This window comes from Sciurus vulgaris (genome assembly GCF_902686455.1).
Source record: "Sciurus vulgaris genome assembly, chromosome: 6".
NCBI classification, from domain to species: domain Eukaryota; kingdom Metazoa; phylum Chordata; class Mammalia; order Rodentia; family Sciuridae; genus Sciurus; species Sciurus vulgaris.
In genome coordinates this window covers 93,039,293-93,065,836 of record NC_136466.1, presented here as the reverse complement: position 1 = coordinate 93,065,836, position 26,544 = coordinate 93,039,293, and the positions used below count along the sequence as shown (strand labels likewise).

At 33.3% G+C, this 26,544-nt stretch overlaps 1 long non-coding RNA gene across 22 annotated transcripts in view; it reads right to left on the bottom strand.

The window, feature by feature from the left end:
- The window catches only part of LOC306664896, a 147,440-nt gene that overhangs the window by 95,536 nt on the left and 25,360 nt on the right, over positions 1-26,544 (bottom strand). For 9 of the 22 annotated variants that reach the window (XR_013764832.1, XR_013764837.1, XR_013764838.1 and 6 more), the window contains one exon: positions 17,954-18,011. This is a non-coding gene — a long non-coding RNA (uncharacterized lncRNA). Of the gene's footprint in view, positions 1-12,310; positions 12,560-17,953; positions 18,012-25,806; positions 25,882-26,544 lie in introns of all 22 variants that reach the window. The other 13 variants (XR_013764824.1, XR_013764825.1, XR_013764826.1 and 10 more) reach the window with 5 other exon arrangements.

The following is a 26,544-nucleotide window of genomic DNA, read 5'->3' as shown; positions in this document are numbered from 1 at the left end:
ATTTTAAAGAACTTTAAGGTTAGATTTGGGTTTTGCTTATGAAAAATAAAGAAAAGGGAAATATGGTTATGTCACAACACTAACAATTATTGTTTTGAGATTTTTTTTTTTCATTTCTTGGCAGGGCATGGTGGCTCACACCTGTAATGCCACCAACTCAGGAGGCTGAGGCAGAAGTATCAAAGGTTTGAATCCAGCCTTAGCAACTTAGTGAGGCCCTAACGGCAACCTAATGAGTGTCCCAAAACAAAAAATAAAAAGGACTGGGGATGTGGCTCAGTGGTTAAGCACCCCTGGATTCAATCCCTGGTACCAAAAAAAAAAAAAAAAAGACTTTCTTCATTTCTTATAATCTATGCAATTCAAAAAACTGTTATGAATGGTTCATGTAACAAAGTAAAACTGACAAGTTTAAAGGGAAACTAGTGGGTGCCCTTTATATATCTATAATTTTAACAAAAATAAAAATCAATGAAAAATAATTTTAATGCTTCCATTTATTAATATCTTAGAGAAAGAATTTTATTTTGACCAGTTTCCAAAGTCATATTTTCTTTCTTTTAAAGGTAAAGACTTACTATTATAAGAAAAAGACATGTGTAAAGAGATAGTAAGTTTGCATATGGATTTATTCCACTGATTTTAAACATATAAAACTGTGGGGCGTGTTCTCTAATGGTCTAGTTTTTTTATATTTACCATTAATTATTTAATCTATTTGAAATGATTTTTTTAACTATATCAAGTGTTTAAGTTCCTAAACCAATGGAAAATTATTCTCACCCACAACTTTATCAAAACTGTCACCAGTAAAACTCTGATATATAACATATATGTAATAATGTTATTATTGATTACAAAGGGTAGTTTTCTGTTTTTTTACCTTTCAAAGATATACATACTCCTTTTTCTAGTTCTCTTAAATTTTGTGTTCTAATAAGACCACACACCTTTCCTTACTACTTGGCTGTTTTAGTTTTACACTGAATTCTGAAATTATTTGATTAATACCTATCTCCCCCATTAGATTATGACAAGAGCCATATTTCTTTTTACTCTCATTTTATCTTTAACATCTAGCATAGGGTATTGCTTAGAGTAGATAATAAATATATGCTAACCAAAGGATGATATTAACAACAAATAGTGATTGTTTCCTTTATCTTTAGAAAATCTCTCCTGTCTGCTAGACATGAATTGGACCTCAGTAAACAGGTGATTGGATAAAGATAATGCCAAAAGGCCTTCATCAACAAGCAGCTATGCATACAAGAAATATGCCACTTTTATTTCTTTTGTTGACCATTTTTAACATCTTTAATCTGAGGTTAAATTTAAGATAATGAACCGAAAACAGGGTGTATCTCAATATATATATAATACATGTATATCTCCAATATATATTATATATATCACCAATGAAAACTTAAGGATGTATTAAAAAGATATATAATATGAACAGAAATTAATAATCATGGATCCAACAAGCTGGTGGCCAAGTTTTCATACTTAATGGGGTCAAATACAGTATTGGAGAAAAGGTAATTAACTTATTCCTGGCACAAATAACTGCACAAAAACTATGAATAAAATAGTTTGGCAATTATCAAGAATACAAGCAACAATAGGTGTTGGCAAGGATGTGAGGAAAAAGGTACATTCATACATTGCTGGTGGGGCTGCAAATTAGTGCAGCCACTCTGGAAAGCAGTGTGGAGATTCCTTAGAAGACTTGGAATGAACCCACCATTTGACCCAGCTATCCCACTCCTTGGCCTATACCCAAAGGACTTAAAATTAGCATACTACAGAGATAAAGCCACATCAATGTTCATAGCTGCTCAATTCACAATAGCCAGATTGTGGAACCAACTTAGATATCCTTCAATTGATGATTGGATAAAGAAACAGTGGTAAATATATACAATGGAATATTACTCAGCTATAAATAATGATAAAATTATGGCATTTGCAGGCAAATGGATGAAACTGGAGAATATCATGCTAAGTGAGATAAGCCAATCTCAAAAAAACCAAAGGACGAATGATCTCTCTGATAAGCAGATGATGACACATAATGGGGGGTGGGAGGGGGACAAGAATGGAGGAAGGAGGGACCCTATAGAGGGAAAAGAGGTGTGGGAGGGGTGGGGGGGAAGGAAAAAAATAACAAAATGTATCAAACATCATTACCCTATGTAAATGTATGATTAAAAAAATTTTTTTCTCCTCAAAAAGACTTCTTATTATGCCTATTACAGTATTTTTTCACTGACAAAAGGTACACAGGCATTACATGTATACATACTACACACGAACACACATAAAGAGTATTTTCACAAGGAGTAAACAAGTTAAAAAGTAAGATAACAAGATTGTAATGCTGAAATTTGAAATAAAAGAATACACAAGACTTGAAATCTATGTCCAATGTTAAGTTTTACTCTAATCCTCTACTGATGATAGACAAAGCAGTTGACCTTTCTGGAGTATTCTGGCTATACCTAATAAAGATTTTGGTTGGTACCTCTCATATTAATGTTAAGAGAAATATAATAAACAATTTACATTTATCATTTTTTCTTTATTATCACTAACCATTCAAAATGAAGTATTTTAGGTGGCATATTTAACACTACTTTATAATTTGTAAAGGGTCTCCACATAAATTTTTTTTTTAAGCCATACCCTTTGAGTTATAGGAGTAAATACTATTAGTCATACTTCACAAATGAGGACACTAAGAGCATGAGAATGTAAGTAACTCATTCAAGGACACAAAACTAGTAAGGAGAAAAGCCAAATCCTGGCCCAAATGTTCTGAATCTTTATCTTTTCACCATACAACAGTGAAGTAAGATACTTTAAATGCATAATAGCAATACTAAGTATTAAATTTGGAGTACACCTCTAAGACCTTTAGACTGGGACAAAAATATCTGAGTCTTTTACACTATCAAAAGAGATCTCACTATTTGATTTGGAATTATTACACTGCTAGTCAATAATAGATCCATTCAATCACACAGTTAATACAAACCATAATGTAGTTTGTTAATAGAAGAATATGATGGAGATATTTTCCTAAACCTCTCACTGATCAAATGCAATCTCTTTAATCAATTTACACTATTGTTTCATAAGTTTTTTTACAAAGTATATTTATTCTGTCTTATTCTTTTACTAAAAGTCCACAAGTTTTTAAAAAGGCCTGGTAGGTTCTAAACTAGAATAAGTTACTGCTTGACACCTTCTTGCTGATTCTTTAAAGTGCTGTACAGCTACCAAAGTATGTTTGTGCTGGTTTTGCAGAGTGGAGTTTGGGAATACAAAATCTGATTTCAGAGAAATCAGAGCTTAGTTCAGAGAAATGAGCAGCTTTTTCCAGTTGATAATACCTTACCTGACAGAAAACTACAACCAAGTAAAAAATACATCTGTGATTCCTTTTAGTGCTTTATGATTCTAACCAAAATTTGTTTTATTAAATACTTCCATTTTCACACTTTCTCTGGTGTTGATTTAATCTTTGTATGTTCATTTGCTTGTTTTAGATTTCATAGTGCAAATCCCATTATTTCAATGTACATTAATATTAGATATTTGAGAGCAAAAAATTAACTATGTAATTGCAGAATATTCTCCAAGATCTCATCAGAAAGTGAAACAAATTTGAAAAATATGGAATAAGTATTTTCTTACAGATTTAGAATGTTACTGGCAATAATAATCAGGAACTTATCAGCCATACACTCAAGCCATAAAATTTAAATGTCATGACTAATCAAGTTCATTTATATTATTCTTTTCAGAAGAGATGAGTAAAATAAGCAAACCCATCTTACCAAGTCTTTTATTCCATATTTTGGGGGAAAACCCAAGGTAAAACAGGAAGAATGAGGCTGTGAGTGAACTCATAGATTAAAAACTTGAGGGAGTTTCAGTGGGTGGGGAGGGGCGGAAACATTTATAATATGTTATTTTTTAATTATTATTCAAAGGACTTCCACAATATATTACAGGCATAAAATGACCTTTGAGATTTGAGCTTGTTTTAGTCAGCTTTTTCACTGCTGTGACCAAAAAGATCTGATAAGAACAATTTTAAGGAAGAAAAGTTTATTTTGGGGCTCACAGTTTCAGAGGTCTCAGTTCACAGACAGCTGGTTCCATTCCTCTGGGCTTGAGGTGAGGCAGAACATCATGGTAGAAGTGTGTGGCAGAAGAAAGCAGCTGGGAACACGACACCAGGAAGCAGAGAGAGCTCTGCTCAAGAAGGACAAAACATAAACCCCAAAGGCACACCACAAAGGAACCTGTTTCCTCCAGCCACATTCTACCTGTGTACAGTTACCAATCAGTTAATTCCTGTCAAGTAATTAATTCATTGATTGGGTTAAGAATCTCATAATCCAATCATTTCACCTCTAAAACATCTTGCATTGTCTCACACATGAGCTTTTGGTGGACACCTCACATCTAAACCATAACAGGGCTCATGAGAACGAGTTTTCTTAAAACCGCTTTTATGATAAATATTAGCAATGTGATACAGACCTAGTGGCAAGTAAACCTAGTATTTCCAAACCCGAGGCTGTGTGGACACAGCACCAGCAGCACTGAACCACTCTTTCCCAATGTTCTTAATCTGATGGCCTTGAAAAATGGATAGTGTATTGGAATACTATGATCCCAGTTTTATACTTGAAAGAACCCTTACGGTTTCAAAGCATTTTCACATTGATGATTTCATTCAATCCTTTCAATAACCCTTCAGAGAATAAGATCCCGTTTTACTTATGAGAAAGCAGAGTCTTAAGAAACTAAGGGATTTTTCAAAGATCATGTAACTTCAAAAATGGAATATGAACCCAAATTTTCTAGCTCTAAGACATTGTATTTGTCTTCATCCACTTGTTTATCTTTAGAATGAGAAGAATTATGTGTATGTGAAATAGTTTATTCACTCTTCAAATATTTAATGAGTAACAATTATATGATAGACAGTATTAAATGACATGCATTTTGAAAGTACTTTGGACAGTATAAAGAAACAGGAATATTGAACACGAATAGAGGGTGATAGCAGTAAGAAACTGAAGTGGACTAATTTCAAAGCTGATGGTTTTACCCTCAGGATTATGCTTCTTCCAACTCCCTAAAATATATATCTGAAATGTCATTATGGTACAAGCTGGTGTTGAAATCTACTGGTATAGATTTAAAATAGATTAACATAGTCTGCCAGACTATTAAAATGTTTAATTAAACAAAAAATATCACTACATATAAATGACCCTTAATCCCTTTCCAGGGATTAAGATCTAAAATAAAGGCAGCACTTTGGGGCTGATGATGTAGCTCAGTGGTAAAGAGCTTGCCTACCCTGTATGAGACCCTAGGTTTGACTCCAAAAAATAAAAGTAAAAATAAAAATTAAGATCAGTACATAAGAAATATTTGCATATGGTCAAAAAAATCTTGAGGCAATGGTATGCTAAAGAAGGATATACTTTCATAGACAGTTATGTTTGTTTCTTTGATTTGAGAACCAGATGAATTAATTGGCTTACATTTCATATTATATTTTAAAAAGCCACACATATCTTTAAGCACTAGAAACACACTCAGTCCACGACACAAAAGGAATTGAGACTGATAGCAATCCCAGATTTACATCTCACATTCATTCTAGAGCACACATTCATTGAATAGAATATTTTAATTTCTTTCTTTTTGGTTATATATAATATATATCATAATATATGATATAATATATATATTTAAAGAAATGTATGATGTGACTCCATTCTGTTCATCATCCGAATAGAAAATATGAACTATATATCCACCTTAATACTCATACATGGAAGGTAATAAAGATAACTCAAAAAACTACCCACACCTTCCTGATGCTAAGAAGTCCCTTAATTTCTATTTATGCACTGCACACACTGTACACTTTGGCAATAAATTGTATATATATGTATATATACACATATATATATATATATTCTATTAAAGATCCTATAAGAGTTTGGATGTGAGGTATCCCCCAAGAGCTCACGTGTAAGACAATGCAATAAGATTCAGAGGAGAAATTATTGGGTTATAAAAGACTTAACCAATCAGTGAATTTATCCTATGATAGGGATTAATTGAGTGGTAATTGAAGTGGTAGGGTGTATCTGGAGGAGGTGGGACTTAGGGTATGGCCTTGGGGTATATATATTTGTATCTGGAAAGTAGAGACCTCTCTCTCTGCTTCCTAATCATCATGTGAGCTGCTTCCCTCTATCACATTCTTCCACCGTATATTCTGCCTTACTTTGAGCCCCCAGGAATGGAGGTAGGCTTCTATGGACTAAGACCTCTGAAAATATGAGCCCTCAAATCAATTTTTCCTCCTCAAAATTGTTCCAGCTGTGTCTTTAAGTCCCAGCAGTGAAAAAGCTGACTAAAACAGGTCCTTTAGGGGAACACCTCAAAAACAATGCTATCTATTTGGAATACATATTAAAAATCTCATGTCTGTTGCTATTGCCCAGTACTTCTTAGTCTTTAACTAAGCAAAATATCCAACTGTGCAGTGCATATACAATATCCATTTCCTGATTGCCAAGAATGTGTGATGTTTTATAGGAGGGGACTTTGCAACAACTGTTACTACACATTTTGTTCAACATAACACTTAAAACATAATATGCTGTGTTTGAAAAATTAGACAAAATAACACTTAAATCTAAACTAAGAGGAAGAATTTCTGGAATATTACTCATCTATGATGACTCAGTACAAACTGAAATTTCTCCTACTAAAGTTTTTTAAAAATCCTATTTATGGAAAGACAAATTGAGCATTACTCTATCTAGATCCTCAATGTTGAGTATTGTAGGTTTTTAAAGAAAGAAATTCACCTTCACTATTATTAATTGTCATCTGTGTACAATTATATATATAATTGTCATCTGTATACATATATATATAACCTGGTAAACATCATATAAATCATAAAAATTAGATAGAAAATGTAGTCTACCTATTAAAAACTGGGAACTACACATATACATAGTATTATAGTTTCCACATGCTCAAAACTAAGAATTGTTAAATATTTTAGCTTTTAATAGTCAAGCAGAATTGCTTACTTTTGAACCTTTTAATCTTGGAAATAGAGTTGTTTGGTTACTCTCCACTTTTCTGTTCATGAACATGTCTATCTTTGCCTCTTTCTAAAGAATGCCAAATCCCATGAAAATACTGAGAACTCCACAGTCCTGTTTTCACTTACTGATAGTACTCAATTATCCAAAGAAAAGTTCTGTGAAAGTAAACGAATTATTGAAATTTTGATAAGATTCAAACAGAAGAAATTTGTTATATTGATTTTATTGGATTAACATTCCCCTTATTCATTCAATAAGAAATATACTGGTTATACTGAATGAAGAGTGCCCTAACCTGGATTAGAAAGTACTTAATCAAGAACCAGATTCTCAGTCTATAAATTTCAAGGAAATTTTCAAGAATAGCACTAGATGTGATGAGAATTCTAATGAATTCAAATAAATTATCATCTCCTGCCCAAAGCAAAGAAAATGGCTCATATGAGCAAAGGGTAGGTGGTGGTCATAGTTGAAACACCAGAATAACATAGTACTCCACTTCTGTAGCAATATAAAGTAAAGCTTCTACATATCTCAAAGGGGAAAAAACTGTGTTTTTCACATTTCTTTGATTAAAGAAGAATGAAAATTATAAAATCAAGCATTTGAAATATTTTTCAAGTTATTGTATATGAACTTTTAGATTGAAGAAGTAAATATCTGCCCAAATGTTCTAAATACATTATTCAAAAATTCACCATCTTCTAATTGTCCAACATAGTCTAGCTGGAAGTCAGTAAACAAAGGCATGGAACTTAACCTGTTTAATGAAATAACAAACAGAGACGAACCCTATTTTGCCAATAGGTATAATAGCTCATATTGCAGCAGTGTTCATGATATCAAGAAATTCAAGAAAAAGAAATTAAGGCAAATCACTGCCCAGATTTCAAGGAATTTTTCTCTTTTAGGGTTTACTGGAGAAAGTAAATAAAGACCACCTGTGAATTAAGATATTCTCAGAAAATTTTGTTTGAAATACAAAATGAGTTTGTTTGATTGTTCTAGGAGGAAGACAGAAATCAGACTTAATGAAGCACATTGGAAAGTCCCATCCTTCCCATGCCTACCCTCCTTAGTACAGACAAAATAATGAAAGCCAAGATCTCACTGGTTATGATCCAAATTGCATGCCTTGGTTCTACTTCTAGGAAGTAAACAAAATTTCCTAATGAATATTTTTATGTTTCTATTTAGCTGGGTGCTTTCTTGGTAATTGCTACCATTCCAAAGAAGTGTATTTACAGTTAAAGGGCTAATGATTTCCACTTTGTGTTTGGGAATGATTCTTTTTCCATCTTTTCATCATCCCTCACCTCACCTTTTTTTAAGAATTTCTTGTACCCTACATCTTTATTAACAACATATTACAAATCCAGGGATGAGACTATACCAAATTTGGCCAAAACAGAAGTTATAATTGTAATGGTATACCCATAAAAAAGAGAAAACAAACTAGTAAGCTGATGAATACAGCAGTAGAGTAACTAAAGAGGACTCAAACCAAGCTTTAATGTAAAGAAGGCAAATATAGCATCTACTTTGTTTCTTCTATTCCTGAAATGAATTCCTACTCTGAGCAAAAATAACAGCAGTAAGTCTAAAGGAAGATAAGAAATCTTGAATAAACCCAATGCAGTGACACATGCCTGTAATCCCAGCAACTCCGGAGGCTGAAGCAGGAGGATTGCAAGTTCAAAGTCAGCCTCAGCAACTTACAGAGGCCCTAAGCAACTTAGCAAGCCCCTATCTCAATATAAAAATAAAAAGGGCCGGGGATGTGGCTCAACGGTAAGTACACCTGGGTCTAATGCCAGAACTGCCCCCACTCAAAAAAGAAAGAAATCCTGAAGGAGCCTAATTTTACCTTTTTTTCCATAATTTACAGCAAATCTTAACAGGCAATACCATAACATACCCTAGTAAATAAGTTCCTTAATGAAAATATCTCAGGAGACTGTTTAAAGATTATCTCTGGTGACTTAGATAGAACAGGGACATGTTGCTTCTTTAGAAAGCTAACACTGGACCCAAAACTTTGCCAATTTTTAATCTTGTTATTTTAACATTCTTATTCTTTTTTCTAAAAATGTATTTTGCAATCAATTTTGCAAGAATTTATTATAACAAATTTAATTTTGGGACCTCTGTCCCTAAAAAGAAAAGTTGTTCTAAATTCATTGTATATACATAAATTTATTTGATTCTTTCGTTTATATCCTTAGTTTTTATATAAAAAATCTTTGCATTTTTATAAGTTTCAGACACCAACACAGAGAGAAAGAGAAGAAGAGGATTTTGTAACAGAACTCTGCCTGAGCCAATTCTCAGTAGTCTGTTGGCAGAAGGCCTTTGTATGAACTATTTCCAAGACCTCGGTCTGAAAGACAGCCAAAGGCTCCACAAAAGAACAGGCCCAGAATGGCTTATTACCTTTCACCTTTGACCCTTGCCCAGCTGTCTCATACTTTGTGAACTTGAAATCTTGAGAGAGAATGCTGAGCCATCCTGTTTGCCAACAGCCTATTTATTCCACAGGAACAGCTTGGCAAGACATATCCAGGTCACCCGACCTTGAGTTGTCACAGAAACCAGAGCTTCAGACTCTTGTAGTTGAACCAAAACTGCAACATTTTAATGGCTGGAATCAGTGTTGGATTATATAGCAATCATCAGTTATTTAATTCACTTCACATTGTGCACTTCACCAAAGCATTAACACAAATGTGAAAGCAATCGTGCTTAAACTAGAACTGGCGTTAAGACATGGTTTGCATTTGACAAAGAAAAAGCATTTTGCCCTGATTATTAAAAATTAATCTCAATTGTTACAGTGCCTTGGATCTTGCTAAGTTTATCAGTATATAAAAGAAAGCAGAGTCTTCTAATTATTCATATGTTTTTAAAACTCTAGTCTTTGTTTTAGTCAGACTTTACATTAAGCATTTACCTGAGGAAATTACTTTATTAAATCCATTATCATGTTTCAACTAATCCTTCAAGGCTGCTGCCTTGATCATTTTGGTGAATCTTTTAAAATAGATTAATTGATTCTCACACATTATTAATGAGAATATAGCCAGGTTTCTTTTTTAAACTGTGAAAATGTATCTTAAGAGTGAATAAAATAATGTCATTTATTATTCAAAGGATCTGTTTTCAGGAGTTATTTTCTAAATTTCTTTATGGTATCCAAAACACAATGAAATTTACCAAAATTCTGTATGCGTACAATTTATCAAGATTATCTAATTTTTGAAACAAGTATTCCATAAATGAGCTTTAAGTGAAGAAAGCTATGTCATTGCATTTATATAAACATTCACCGTTAAGGAAAAATTAAATTAATTACCTTCATAGCCAGGAAACCACTTGATAAATGATAAATATGAATTTGAAGTTGAGAAAAGGGTTTCCTTTTTAATCCAAGAATAAAAATAGTGATTATGGGTGGTGATGATAGGTGACATCTGTTGAATGTGCTGGACACTACTGCAAGTGCTTCCCATGGATTAGCAAACTAATCACAATCACCTGAAGAGGTACACATTCTCATTCTCATTTTACAGAAGAGGGAGGTGAGGCTAAGAGAGTTTAGGTCACATCTCTATTTTTTTTTTTTTTTTTAATATGGTGCTGAGGATTGAACCCAGTGCCTCACACATGCTAGGCAACTGCTCTACCACTGCGCCACAACCCCAGCCCTAGGTCACACTTCTAATAAGACAAAAATGGACAATCTGACTCTAAGTATTGTGTCTTTACTGCCTTCTCAAAACATACCTTGAGCAAACAACTTACCAATTATACAAGTTAAATAACAGGGCATCACTTATAATAATGTAACCTTTATAATTATTAAAGCACCCTTAAAACACTATCTTACTTAAGTTTCACAGTTAACTCTGTGAGATAATTTTATCATGCCCATTACACAGACAAAAAAAGCTAAAGCTAAGTAAAGATTACCTGATTTTATCCAAGGTCAGTTGGCTAATAAGTAATATTGCAAGGATGCCAATTCAGGTCTTCTAATACAATGTCTTGTATTTTTCCTACTATAATGAGTCTCCTTATTTTATACTAAGATCTTTCTTGAGATAAAATATTATTTGCTTAACAACCTGAATGAAGAATTTCAAATAAGATAGACAAAGAAATAATAAAATAAAGACTTCCTTAGTTTAACATTAAAAGAAGATAATATAGTAGTGAAATAAATTAGTGAAAACAAATCCCATTTTCCATATTTTAAAATGATGTAATTCCTAGAATCAAGATTTCCATATCTGAGGGGAAGGGAGAAGGGATGGGATAAGGGAAGAACAGTCGAATGAATCTAACCTCAGTTTCCTGTATACATATATGAATATACCACAATGAATCTTACCATCATGTGTATCCACAAGACATTAACCAAAAATAAATAAATAAAATAGTATAAAGACCAGTAGAGTAGGGGATGGGAAGGGGATGGAGAGAGGGAGGAGAGGAAGGAAAAGGAAAATACTGAGAACTGAACTTGAGCAAATTATATTCCATGATGTTTTTTCTTTTTTTTTTTCTTTTTTTTTAGTTGTCAATGAACTTTATTTTATTTATTTATATGTGGTGCTGAGAATAGAACCCAGGGCTTCATACATGCTAGGCAAGCACTCTACCACTGAGCTACAACCCCAGCCCCTTCATGCTTTTTTAATTATGTAAAAATGAATCCTAATGGTATGTATAATTAAAAAGGAACAATAAAAGATTAAAATAAAATTTCCTCATTAAAAAATTTCCATTTCCAGGGAGACTATTAAAGAGACCGGGGGAAGGGAAATAAGAGGGATAAAGGGAGAGTAATGGGGGGATAGATATGATCAAAGTATGTTATAGGCATATACTACTATGCCACAATGAAACCCATGATTCTGAACAATTAAAATGCCCTAATAAAAAGAAGACTTGCATTTTTCTTAGTGTCCATAAATACATTCTTCATTCCAATAATGAAAAAAAAATAAAAGCTGAGGACCTTACACCGAAGGATTCTCCTATGGATCCACAAGGCTGAGAAATGGATCATCTGGGAAATAATAGGATCCAACTGGTATAAAAGTTATACCAACACTGACATAAAAACTTTTCTGTTGACCTACCTCCTCTGAGTATTTTTAAGGGGGCTTCACCACCATTTTGATCATCAGCAAGATGAAGCGAGGCATCTTATATGGAAGATCATCTCCCAAGTGGAATTCTCCAAACTCTTGGTTCTGTTTTCACTGTTCATCCAAAAGCCAATAACTGTCTGTTTCAGAAAACACAGATTTTAAAACAGACACCTATAGGAGTTGGATGGTATGCAATTTCAGGAAGCAATATCTTTTCCAAAAGGCTGAATATGACATCTGCAGAGCAAAACATATGTTAAGGAAAGTTAAGTCATGTATTCCTAGAGCAAGGGATTTTAGAATGCCATCCTGAAATTGAGCGACCCAATAGAAAGAAAATGAAGGAATAAGTCCTTATATTTGTTGATCTGTGAAAGAGATACTCTTTGGTCATATCTGTGGTATAACTGCAGCCATTATAAAAGAATAAATAAATAAAAATACCAAAGAGAAGGGGGAAATGAACTAAAAGTATGAAAATAAATATGGTAGGGAAAATTTTTAATGTTTGTTCTTTAAAAATAACTTAAAAGAAAAATTAAAATAGAAACAGAATTCCTAACAGAATCTCCTATAAGAAATTAAGGGAGGAAATTTAAACAATCAGCATGCAACATGACGACCTGAAACCTCTAAAAAAGTGTTGATATGCATAAGATAAATCTGTTTTTAAAAAAAATGAAATAAAAAGATAGAGAAAAAGTAAGGCAACTTCCTTACAGGCAGGCCAGTAGTACAGAATCCCCAGTAGATCTATGAGAATTAGCCCATAAGTTTTTTTAATAGGCCTACCTGTGTGTAATTTAAAAAGCAGATCTGGAGCCAAATGTGATGGTGCATGCCTGTAATCTCAGCTACTTCAGAGACTGAGATGGGAGAATCACAGGTTCAAGGCTAGCCTGGGCAAGAAGATAAGACCCTCATCTCAAAAAATAAAATAAAAAAATTCATTTTCTAGGTTTCTAGGCTATGCATGACTATAAATGCTCTAAGCAATGTCAGTTAACTTAATAAATTTCTAAGAGATCAGTTTATTCTGAATGTTTTTAAATTGTCACTGATACCATTCCAAAATTATATATTAAAGTGGTCACTTGTTTTATAAATATACAATGTTGTTTGGGGATTGGGGGTAAATGTGTCACGAAAAAGAAAATGAAGGATCATCATTGTTGGTTACCCTCTTGGAACAAGGAGAAATATGACTCATGAGTATATAACCTGTTTTTTAAAAATGGTAAGATCTTTTAGATTACTGAGGCCTATCCTCCATAAAGATATTTCTGAATTCTATTTTTTTCCTTTGTATTTCAAGGTCTGTATCTCATCCTACAAATGCTACTTACAAAGCCCATCATTCTTATGTTTAACCAAATAGGCTCAAGGGGCTGTTATGAAATCTTGATTGCCAGAATCTATTAAATTTTCTGACATTCCAGCACTAAAATTGTTTTGAATCCTTCAGTGTTTCCTCTATAATGCAAATAGATAGAGGTAGTTTTAACATGACTCTTGACACTTAACTCAAAAGTGACCTTTTATGGTTTTAGTAGAGTTGTGCTAAAATCTAAAACAAGAACATGTTCTAGAAATGTGCATGCCAAGATGAAGAAGAATTTTTCCTTTCAAAAGAATTTAGAAACACACACAAAGCAGACATTTTTTGGCCCTCTGGAAAATACAATAAAATTGTTACATTTCTAATTGATACAATTAGAATTGAGAGATTCAGGAATAAAAAGCCTGGGAACACCAACAAGGAAGACAGTCACTCTTTTATTGTGCAAGTACAAAAGTGTTTATGATGACATACATATCACAGGTTTAATAGAAGAAAATGGATTTTCACTTTAACAGTTTAGAAATGAATGCTTCAAAACACTTTCTAATATTAGCTCTCACTTCCTTTCTTCTGCCTGAGTTTTCCCAGTCCCTTATAGAGTGTCCACCAATGTCCGCAGCTCCACCTGCAGGATCTGCCCTATCTTTGAATGAGTTCATTTTGACTGAGGTAAGAAATACCTAAACTACTTCAATTGCACACTGGGGCTCTTACCATTTAGTCGGTCACAATGCTGAGGTTGGGAAGCATGGGAAATGAGATGATAAATGCTGATCAGTTGGATTCCATGTTGTTTTCTGAGCCTCATCTCTCTCATGTGATAACAGGCCTACCATAAAGTTTCTGAGGTTTCCTTGCCTCTTATGTATCCCATTCAGAATGAATGAGTTCTCGTTACCTTTTTTCCCCTCAGGAAGTACAATGTTAAATGATCTTGTACAATGTTAAATGATCTTTTAGTCTCCCTCAATAGAAATTATAACCGTAAGCCAAATAACTGGCTTTAAACCTGGCAGCTATGCCTCCTCCCTAAAGACGTCAATTGCTGCTTCCTCTGTGACTGCTCTCTTAAACTGCAATCACCAACTCAGTTTTTTATTGCTATGACTGGTACACCTATGGGCTCCGGTTACTACTTTAACTTGTGCTATGGTTTGGATACAAATATCTCTCAGAATTTCCTGTCAATGCAGGAATATCCAGAGGTAAAATTATTAGATTATGAGAACTGTGACCTATTTGGCTCATCCTATTTTGAATGGATTGACTGGGTGGTAACTACAGAAAGATGGGACATGGCTGGAGGAGGTGGGTCATTAGGAGTATACCCCAAAAGGGTATAACTTCCCTGTTGCCCTTTACCACCCTCAACTCTGCTTCTTAACTCTACCATGAGAGGAGTTGCTTCTCTCTGCTGGGTCCTTCCCCGCAAGATATGCTGTCTCACCTTGGAACTGGAGCACAGACTGACCGTCTATAGATTCAAAGACTTCTGAAACCCTGAGCATCAAATAAACTTTTTCTCTACTAAGTACTTCTTGTCAGGTATTTTGATCATAGTGACACAATGCTGACTAAAACTTCTTGGATCCCCAAATAAGAATTTTTACTGTAAGTATAATTAGACACAATTAAAAATATGAATATCATTGTCTTTCAAACCTTCCTCTACTCTTATATTAAAACTGCAAGCCAAACACCTGTCCTGCCCTAGAAATAAAATCCCTGTGTCATCCCTAGTCAGAAAAGCTCACCACAAGCAGGGCCAAGACTGTGACAAGGAGAGCAATATACTCCCTCTCTGCACATTTAAAAGGGTTCCAAAAAAAAAAAGAACCCAGCAATTACAGTAAATATTTTAAAGCATAATTGTAAACAATGAAAATTAATGCAGATAAACTATGATGAACAAAACATTAAAATTTTAAATAGTCGGTATTACTAATTTTTCCTTTCCTTTTGTCTCAGGTTCCAACATGGCAAAGCACTATCACTGATTCTTTCTTACTGAAAATTTTGGTATTTGGAATGGGGGCTGTAGCTCAGTAGTGGAGTGCTTGCCTCACACACAAGGCACTGGGTTCAATCCTCAGCACCACATAAAACAAATAAAATAAAGGTATTGTGTCCATCTACAACTAAAAATATGTTTAAAAAATTTTTGGCATTTTGTTTATTGTAGCTTTGTGCCTGAGGCCAGCACTTTGCTCACCTCACCCTAGTTCTGCCCCTGCCAACAAGTACCAGGAAAAAACATACTACATAGTAATGCTCGTGAAGAGAAAAAAAAAAAGTGATTTAGGAAATTTTCTGCAGTTGGAACATGAAATTCGATATAAATTCATTAGTATAAAATAAAATTTGTGAAAGTAGGACAATTTGTTAGTACCTCCAAATTTTGAAATTGTAAGCTATCTTCTTGGGCTTCTATTTTCAGTAATGGGAGTCTAGGTTACTTAGACTTTGGCTGTACTAATGTTTGGGTCTAGATAATTCTTTGGAGAGCTGACCTATATGTCTACCCACTAGATGCTCGCATTTCCTGATCTAACAATCAAAAATGCCTCTAGAAATTACCAAATATCTCCTGGTTGGAAATTTCATCCCCCCACCCCACCCCCAGTAATTGAAGTCATCCCCTTTACTAAAAACTGAAAATGTAGACATTAAAATGTAATCACCAAAAGTGATGAGCTGACAATATAATGGGGAACTGTTAGCCAAATTCTGAGTAAAGTTTAAAAAAAAATCTAGTGTTTATCTCTCTGATAAGCAAAACATCAAATACCTGAGCCAATTTTGCTTTCAGGACATTTGCAAGGAAGCAAATATAAACTTCGATTCTGACACACTGAAGGCAAGGGGTTTAGAAATCAAGGTTTACCGAAGATGAAGTGTCTAATAGAAAAATCTCTGCACATTGTTAGACCCCAAACTGGAACTATAGTGAAACATGTCCTGCCTGTCCCCCACCGCACCCCAGGACTTCAGCAAAGATTGCTTAGACACTAAGAAGGACTGGAGAGAAAGGGAAAAGAAAAGAAGAAGGGAAAAACCTCTGTTCTAAAAAAAAATCTTTAGCTACAGGCTGGCCCTCCTGGGGATTTGCTGACCAGGATCTCATCACCTTATTTGAAAGGGAACTTAAAGTTATGATTTTGGATAAATGATCTTAGATTCCTTAGCAAAAACAAATGCAAATTCTTACAAAAAGAAAATATCTTCATTCTAAGTCTCCAAGACTCTCCAAATAAGTTTTCAAGGGCAATAAGATAGACAAGGAAACAAAGCACCATGGGCAAAAACCTGCATAAAGATAGGACAACTGAGAGCAACCTAATAAAACTTCAGATATTAGAATTATCAGATACAGAATATAAAACTACACTTACTATATTTTTTAAATGGCATGCTTGAAAATATCTGCAGGGATAGAAAACTATAAAAAGTAGAAAAGTAATTTGAAAAAGAGCCTGATTAAATTTCTAAAATTGAAAATTTCAGTTACTAAAATTTAAACTCAATGCATTGTATTAACAGCATATCAGAGCCAGAAAAAGAGAGGATTCATGGATTGGAAGATAGATAAAGAGGACTGGGGATATAGCTCAGTTGGTAGAGTGTTTGCCTTGCAAGCACAAGGCCCTGGATTCAAATCCCCAGCACCCCCCCCCCCCCACACACACACACAAAAGATAGATAAAGAACTATTCAGAAAACTATCTAGGAATTAGCAAGCAGAGAAGGCTGAGAAAACCTCATACATGTTTAGTCTCAGTTCCAGAATGACAGAAGAAAAACTACAAGCAAGAGCAATCCCATATTTATTAATGATAACTTACAAACTTTTTAAATATCTTAAAAATCAAAATACATCTCAAAATTGGTGGTTTAAGGAGGGTGGTAAGAATGGTGGAAGGAAGGACTGTATAGAGGGAAAAGAGGGGTGGGAGGGTGGGGGGGAAGGGAAAAAAATAACAGAATGAATCAAACAACATTGCCCTATGTAAATTTTTTATTTTTAATTAAAATAAATTTTAAAAATTGGTGGTTTATTAGAACTACTATTTTGCAGGCAGCAACCATCATATGCTGTGGTATCCATGTTGTCCTCACTTCAGCTGAATTTTGTGCACTGTCAACAGTAAATAAATTTATTTTAATTCTTGTTAAATATCTTCAAAAACTCTGCATTAGCATTGAGAAGTTACAGTTTTAGTTCATTTTGTGTAGATACAACAGAATACCACAGATTTTGTCATTTATAAAGAAAGAAATTTATTTCTTACAGTTCTGGAGGCTGGGAAGTCCAAGGTCAAGGGGCCTGCATCTGGTAATGGCTTCTTGCTATATCACCCCATGGCAGATGTGGAAGGAGAAGAGAGGCAAGAAAGAGAGCAAGAAGAGGGTCAAACTTACTTTTATCTCAGGTCTTAGTTTCTCAATAACTAACCTACTCCAAGGTAACAACATTAATCCTTTAATGAGGGCAGAACCCAGATGCCCTACTATCTCTTAACACGGTTGCCCTGGGGATTAAGTTTCCAACATGAACTTTGGGTACACATTCAAACCACAGTAGTTATTGTGATATGTATTGTACTTCAGAAAAGTTTGTTAAAAGTATATATAAAGGGTCACACAATCTATTTAGTGAAGCAAATGCTCATAATTGAAATAATAGCCACAATTAAGTGGTCATTAGATTCTTACAAAACAATGACTAAGTATTTATAGGAATAAGAGAAAACTATAAGCATATGATATTGTGGTATTGTTTTTTTGTTTGTTTGTTTTTACAGACTCCATTTTGATTCATTGTACACAAATGGGTACAACTTTTGGTTTCTACGGTTGTGCACAATGTAGATTCATAGGGTAATGATGTCTGTCTCATTCCACCATTTTTTGTACCCCTGCCCCCTCCAGATAAAAGAATATAAAAGATCATGTCCAAGCAATGCCATTGAGAAAACATTTACCAATTCCTTTGGGAAAATGACAAATTTCAAAATCAGTATGATCAATTCACATATCACATAGTACTATTATTGAGCTGGGGGTGTAGCTCAGTGGTAGCTCAAGGTCCTGAGTTTGATTCTCAGCACTGGAGGGGAAAATACACACACACACATACGCACATAGTACTATTAGTAAGACTTTTGTGTTATTTTTTTTTTCTTTTAGTGGTACATAAATGGTGCAGCTTACAATTTAGATTCAAAGAAAAATGGTATTTGAAGAGTGAAAAAATTACCAGAGCTGATTAAAGATGCCAATTCACATATTCAAAAAGCCCCAATCTCCCAAGCAGTATAAATTAAAGGAAATTCATACCCAGTCATCAACATGAACCTGTTTAAAACAAAAAACAAACAGAAAAAAAGACCTTAAAAGCAAGCAGAGAGGACTGAGGTTGTGGCTCAGTGGCAGAGTACTTGCCTAGCATGTGTGAGGCACTGGGTTCAATCCTCAGCACCACATAAAAAATAAAATAAAATAATTATGTCCATCTACAACTAAAAATATTTTTTAAAAACAAAAAGCACAAAAAAATAAAAAGTTAGTAGAGGGGTGGAAAATAAAAACAAACAACATTCAAATAAATGGAGTATAAAGTTCAATATTGCTAAGATGGGTATTCTCCCCTGATTGGCTCATATATTCAACATCATCCTTATCAAAATTTAGGCAGCTTTGACAGAAATTGACAAGATGACACCAAAATTTATATAGCATTGCAAAATACCAAATTGCCAACACAATTTTGAAAATTACATTTTCCAATTTCAAAACTTCATGTAAAGCAATAGTTATCAACACAATGTACTGGCAAAAAGATAAATAGATCATTGAAACAGAATTCAGAGCCCAGAAATATTCCTTACATTAAGAAATAATTCTTACTTAAAAGGTCAGCTGATTTTCAACAAAGGGGCCAAATAAATTCACTGGGGAAATGACAGCCTTTTTAACAAATTATTCAAGGAAAAATGGATATCCACATGCCAGAAGATGAATATAGATCTTTATCTCACACCACATATAAAAATTAACATAAAATGGATCATACACTTAAGTGTATGAAGCAATTAAAATTCTAAAACAAAACAAAGGTGAAAATCTTCAACAACTCAAGTTAGGAAAAAAATTTCTTAAATGTGACACCAAAAATACGGTTCATTTAATTTTATGTGTGTGTGTTTGTATGTATGTGGGTGGGTGATTCTGGGTATTTGAACCCAGTACCTCACATATGCTAGGCAAGAGCCCTGCCATTCAGGTACATCCTCTACCCTAGAAATTTGTTGATAAATTAGAGACTGTACACTCACTTTACTTTCAATTGCTTGGGTGGATTAGATTCAAGAAAATGTAATTGTTCTAGGGTTGGGATTGTGGCTCAGTGGTGAAGCATTTGCATACATGCATGAGCCATTGAGTTCAATCCTCAGCACCACATTCAAAACTAAATAAAATAAAGTTTTTAAAAAAGCTGAAATTCTGGAAAAAGAGAAAAAAAAAAAAAAAGAGAAAACGTAATTGTTCTAAAGGAATTTTCTGCCATTCGGTTGCCAGTCTAGTTACACATGAAGAATTCTTATTAAGTCAAAAGAGAACAGGACACATTTGAAAGTAGAATTGACCCCTTGATTCAGTTTTACAAACTAAAAGACTCAAGATTCAGGTCACTGTGGACCCTTTTCCTTACCCAAAAAGATATTCACCCTATTAATCATTAGAATGTCCCACATTTTTGAATCTGCAACATCATGGCCTCATAACAAATTAGACATTTAAGGAAAATTACATTTTTTCCTTTACAGGAAAAAAATTTTAAATATGCAGTTTCCCAGTCATGACTTTTTAAATACTAAAGAAAAAAAAAAAAAAAAAAAAAAAAACCTGTTTTTACAACCTAGACTCAAGCAACTGCCAAAGCAGTCTGTAGAACCAGTATCAACAGAAGTTTTATGCCTGTTGGAAAATCATGCTAAAGATTTTTTTAATCTGAAAAAAAAAAATCATCACTGCGGATTCCATTCTGAAATTCAAAGGCAGGAATTATAATGCATTGTTAAAACGTTAGCAACATTTCATTTTTTAAAAAGATGATTTAGTTTTCCTGAAATAAAGAGTTGATTCTATCTTATTACTGTTCAAGAATTTGATACTTAGGTTGGGGTTGTAGCTCAGTGGTAAAGCACTTACTTTACTCATATGAGGCACTGGGTTTGATCTTCAGTACCACATAAAAATGAATTTAAAAAAAGGTATTTTGTCCATCTACAACTAAAAATATTTTTAAAAGAATTTGATACAAAATATAAGAGGTACAGCATATGCCAACTATCAACCAGGAAAAATGAACCTGATACATAATTCACATTGATAATGTCTAGTTAGTCAACCAAGTGATTTGTAATCATAAAGGTTGCCAGAAATTGAATGAAGAATGGACCACAGTAAAATCCGTTTGTTTTTTGTTTATTTGTTTGGTATTGTTATTTAATTATGTGACTTTTATTGCCATTTTGATCACTGTTTCTGAGCAGCACAAATTAAATCACACAAATTTACTTAAAAGTTTGTGACTATTAAGTAGGCTAAAGAATGAACAAATTGAGACAGATATTATTACCCTATAATAATACTATCTACATGTATGATTATACTACTGGTGTGACTCAGCACCATTCCACAGCCAGTGGAATAAGAAGTTATACTCCATTCGTGTACAATGTGTCAAAATGCATTCTTCAGTCCACAACCAATTAGAACAAATTTTAAAAATTAATTTAAGAAAAGAATGTACAAATTGAATCACTACTGTATGTAATATCTTCTTACAAGATTGTCTTAGTGTTTTATGCTTGAAAAAGGAAAATGTCATTCCTTCTAATCCCAAAACCCTCTCCCCATTTTAAGTATTTAGTGAATACGCTGCTCAGCACAGTTCATTCTAATTCAGTATATTGTGTTAAATTGTTTCTATATATTCTAAAATAAGTCATTTAATAGAATCCAATTGATACCAGAAAACTTAAGCTTTCTTTAAATATCTTCATTGTATAGTATTTACTCAGTTAAAATATTTCCATTGTGAAGTACTCAGTTAAAATTACAATATGATGGTGAAAGAACATATAACCTCTAATTAATATAATCCTATTAAATTATACACAGACAAAATATAACATCAACTTAAAGCTTAGCATATTACTAAAGGGGTAATATGAGTATTTTTCAAATGTAAAACTACTGAACCATGTCAGAATTTACCAGTATAGTAATATTAGTCATAGTAAGTATTTTAATTGGGATTAGAGTATAAGTATTACAAATTTAGAGTAAATTAAACTTTAAATGTGATAACAAATGGACCCTCTTCTGATTTCCTTTGTATAATTTTTAAAACAGAAAGTTCCTTTTCTAACTTTAGACTGATTATAATACCAGAGTACCTATGGATCTCCTTAAGGAAAATAATAGACTTAAAATTTACTAGACTCATTATTGAAATCTAATATTTGTTTTAAAAAATTAGCTTTCTAAATTTTATAAGTAAATTTCCAATAACAAATGTTTGATGGTTCAGGATAACAAAATTCTGGACATACACTACACATTTCAAGAAACTAATGTGATTATGGTGAGAGTTTGGGAAAGATCCTCTTTTATACACTGAATGCTCCCTGCAATGTACAGTAGCATTCTACCTTGGAATTCACTTTACTACCATTATCAATTAATTGCCAGTATCACCTTTTCTTTCCTGGAGAGATTAACCATTCATTCATTCAACAAGTTCTTATCAAGCACCCAATCTATATCATGTATTATGCTAAAAATTTGGGACATAAATATGCATTCGATATGTAGCATTTGTAATTGCCATTAAAAAGTCTACAATCTAGTTAAGAAAGATGCACAAAAATAAATAAGCAATAAAATACAGGTTCTAGAATAGAATCATATAGTGGAACGGTTCAGAGACAGAGGTCAGTCACTAAGAGAGATTTCAAGGCGTTAACAAAGCTGAACCTAGAATGAAAAGTTGGTACTTGCCAAGGGAGCAGAGAGGAAAGACCATACTGGCCGGAAGGAAAATACACTGAGAACAAAAGTACAAAAAACTTACATGATAACATGACTACAAGCCATTCAGTTTAAATGAAATTTAACATGCAAGGAGTACCGATAATTTTTGGATAGGTGACAGGAAAAGGTTCCTGGAGCTGCCTGAGGCAGTCTGCAATTGCCCAATACAGGAGACTTGTATATACACTAATAATAATAATAATAATCATAATAATAATACCTGTATTTTATAAACAAAGAAACCACTGAAGGATTTTTAAATATAAAACTCACAGAAACACAAATTTCCATAATATCTAAACAATTTATGCATTTAGTTTTCCCTCAACAATGGTCAAACTAACATGTCACATTTCATGATGTATCCATTAAACAACTAATACCACCATTTAGAAGACCTATTTGACATTTATATGTACACAATGTTCCAGAACCAACATCTCAACGTCTAGCAAACTTATGAATTAAATGGCAATTCTACTACCTGAAGAGTAGAGCCAACACTCAAAACATACCACCTAAGTTCTTCAGGGTTCTCATACCACTGAGATTCTACTTAAAGAACACATATGACATAAGCATATGTATATACACATAACAATAAGTTTAGTACCTAATATACTAATATACTAAAAGATCGTCAAAAGTTGTATCTATATAAAATCACAAAAGCAAATGTTTTGTCCTGACACATGTTGGTGTACCACAATCAAAACTTCTTTAAAATATATTTTTAGTTGCAAATAGACAAAATATCTATATCTTATTTGTTTGTTTTTGTGTGATGCTGAGATCAAACCCAGTGCCTCACACATGCTAGGAAAGCACTCTACTACTGAGTTACAATCCCAGTCCCATAATCAAAACTTTAGTATATGATCATTATGAACCAGTCAGACTAGACTAATAGGAAGCAGCCCCATCTTTAGTTGTATACATGAAAGCTCCGTTCAGTTTAGTGGGTTGCAGGAGTAGATAAACGGTAGAGCACTTGCTGAGCATGAACAGGCCCTGGGTTTGATCCCCAGTGCTTGGGGGAAAAGGTTCTTGAAGCTTTATACAGCACTTGGAATTTAAAGTAGAAGCTCAGAGGTTAGTAGTCCAGAATCCTGGGTCAGCCACAGATCTTATGTAATTAAGCTCTTTAACTCTTAAGCTCCCTCATCTAGAAACTTGGGATTATTATTCCTCCCTCATATGACTGCTGTGAAGAGAGAATGAGATATGGAAAGTACATATCATGAAGCTAAGCAAATTTTATTCAATAATAATAATGAGCATTTTATTGTCATAACTACAAAAAGAATTATTCTACCTTTATAAACTCAAACTTGTATATTAATTATTTTATTTACTCACACTATAATACTAAAGACATTTCCAAAGCCTAGTTCCACTGAAAAGGTTTAGCATAGGCTATATGTGAAAAGAATAATAACAATACTGAGAAAGATCATCTAAAATAATGTTTTCAGGGAATATGATTATGCAAATGCATCAAGGTATATGTAATAATTATCTGTAAAGCATAAGACAGGAGTCCTATTTTACAACAGACATACTGGAAGTCTTTTTGAGAAAAAGAAAGTTGTACAATAACAACCTTTCCTCCAAATAAAATTTTTTTTCAAAAAAATGCTACTCTTTTTTAACTACATGGCCTATTTGAAAACAGTTCACCTAGATGGTTGGGTTGGCCATAATCATGTAAGATCATGTATGGGTACAATAAGATGAGGAGGCAAGAATAGAAGTCAATATCTAAGTGTAGTTTTGACTTTAGTGAGCATCACTTCTACCAGTCTTTGACCATGAGATTTATTTATACTCTGAAAGAAAAAGTTAAAAGATAGTAAAGAAGAAAGAAAAAATTATTAGGAAAATAGCATGGAGGTTCCTAAAGAACTACCATAAACCCAGGAATCCCTCTTCTGGGTATACACAAAGGAGATGAAATCACCATGGCATAAAGATAACAGCACTCCCCATTCCCATGTGCATTACAGTTTTGTTCTAATAGACAAGATCCAGAAACAACCTAAGGGTCATGAACAGACAAATGGACAAAGAAAATGTGTGATATATAGAGATATACATACACAGACACACACACACACATATATATACACATAAATATATACACACGTGTACACATGTGTGCACATGTGTACAAATGGATACACATGTGTGTGATGTGCACATGTGTGTATATGCATATGTATGTGCATGTATGTATGTAAACATATGTATATATGTATGTATACATATTTTTTCAAATTATTTCTGATTTCTTTAACTTATATGTCATGATCTATTTTAATCTCAATTGTTTTTTCATATTTTTAGTTGTAGGTGGACACAATACCTTTATTTTATTTATTTATTTTTATGTGGTGCTGAGGATCGAACCCAGTGCCTTATGCACATGAGGCAAGCGCTCCACTGCTGAGCCACAGCCCTAGTCCATATATATATTTATACACACACACATACACACACACACACACACATACACATAATGAGAGACTATCATTCAGCCTTAAAAAGGAGATTCTGCCATTTGTCACAAAATGAATGGATGAACCTGAAATATATCATACTAGTAAAACAAGCCAGACACAGGAGAATAATAATGCATGATCTCACTTACGTGTAGAATCTTTTTTAGAAAGCTAAAATATACAGAGAAAAAGAATGAAACTATGGTTATGGGGAGGAATGGGAAGATATAAGTCAAAGGATACAATGTAGCCGATAATAGGATGAAAAAGTTCAGAGATTTAATATACAACATGAGACTATAGTTAATAAAAGTATATTGTATTTAGGATTTTTAAATAAGGAGATTTTAGCTGCTCTTGCAACAAAAAAGTAATTATGTGAGATGATAGATATGCTAATTTGCTTCACTATAGTAACTATTTTACTACCTGTATGCATTCCTTAATATCATGGTGTGAAACTTAAATATACACAATAAAATTTATTCTATGAAAAAAAGGAAAAACACTAGTAAAGCAAGACTATTAAAAAAACTTACTTCGATGATCTGACAGTGAAGGTGAATCAAGTGAAAGCAGGTAGAATAAAAAAAGGGCCAAAGCAACATCAATACCTGTATCAAATATATTTAAATATATTCATATACATAAATATATACATACATGTACATTCACATATATACATATTTCATGGTTAGATAAGATTAGGTCAAATCATAAATATAATTATTAGAGCAAAATGAGATTATGATTATTAAATATGCATTAAATTATACTAGCCTAAACTGCAGATTGCTATGTAAATCACTACTGATTTTTTGTAATAATAGTAAACACATGGAGTCATTCACTATATCTCTGGCATAGCAGTCTGGGACAAGCATTAACAATGACTACCAGTTGAAAGACAAAATAATCTATTTGAAAATGGAAGAAAACCTTTACATTGATATGGCAGTTACCCATAAGTTTCTCAAATATGTAATACATTTTAAAATAAGTATATATGTATTTGAATGTATGTATTCAACATTCATTCAAATAAGAGTCATGAATTACTCATTAGATGGTATGTCATATGGAAATAAGAACAAAGGTGAGATGAGCTAATCAAACTGCTCTGAGCTGGGTGTGGTGACACATGCCTATAGTCCCAGCTACCTGAGGCTGAAGCAGGAGAATTGTTGGAGCAACACAGCCAGACCTGGGCTTGAAACAAATAAACAAACAATAAAACTGCTTTTAAGTACATTCAGAAACAATAAATGATTACTTCC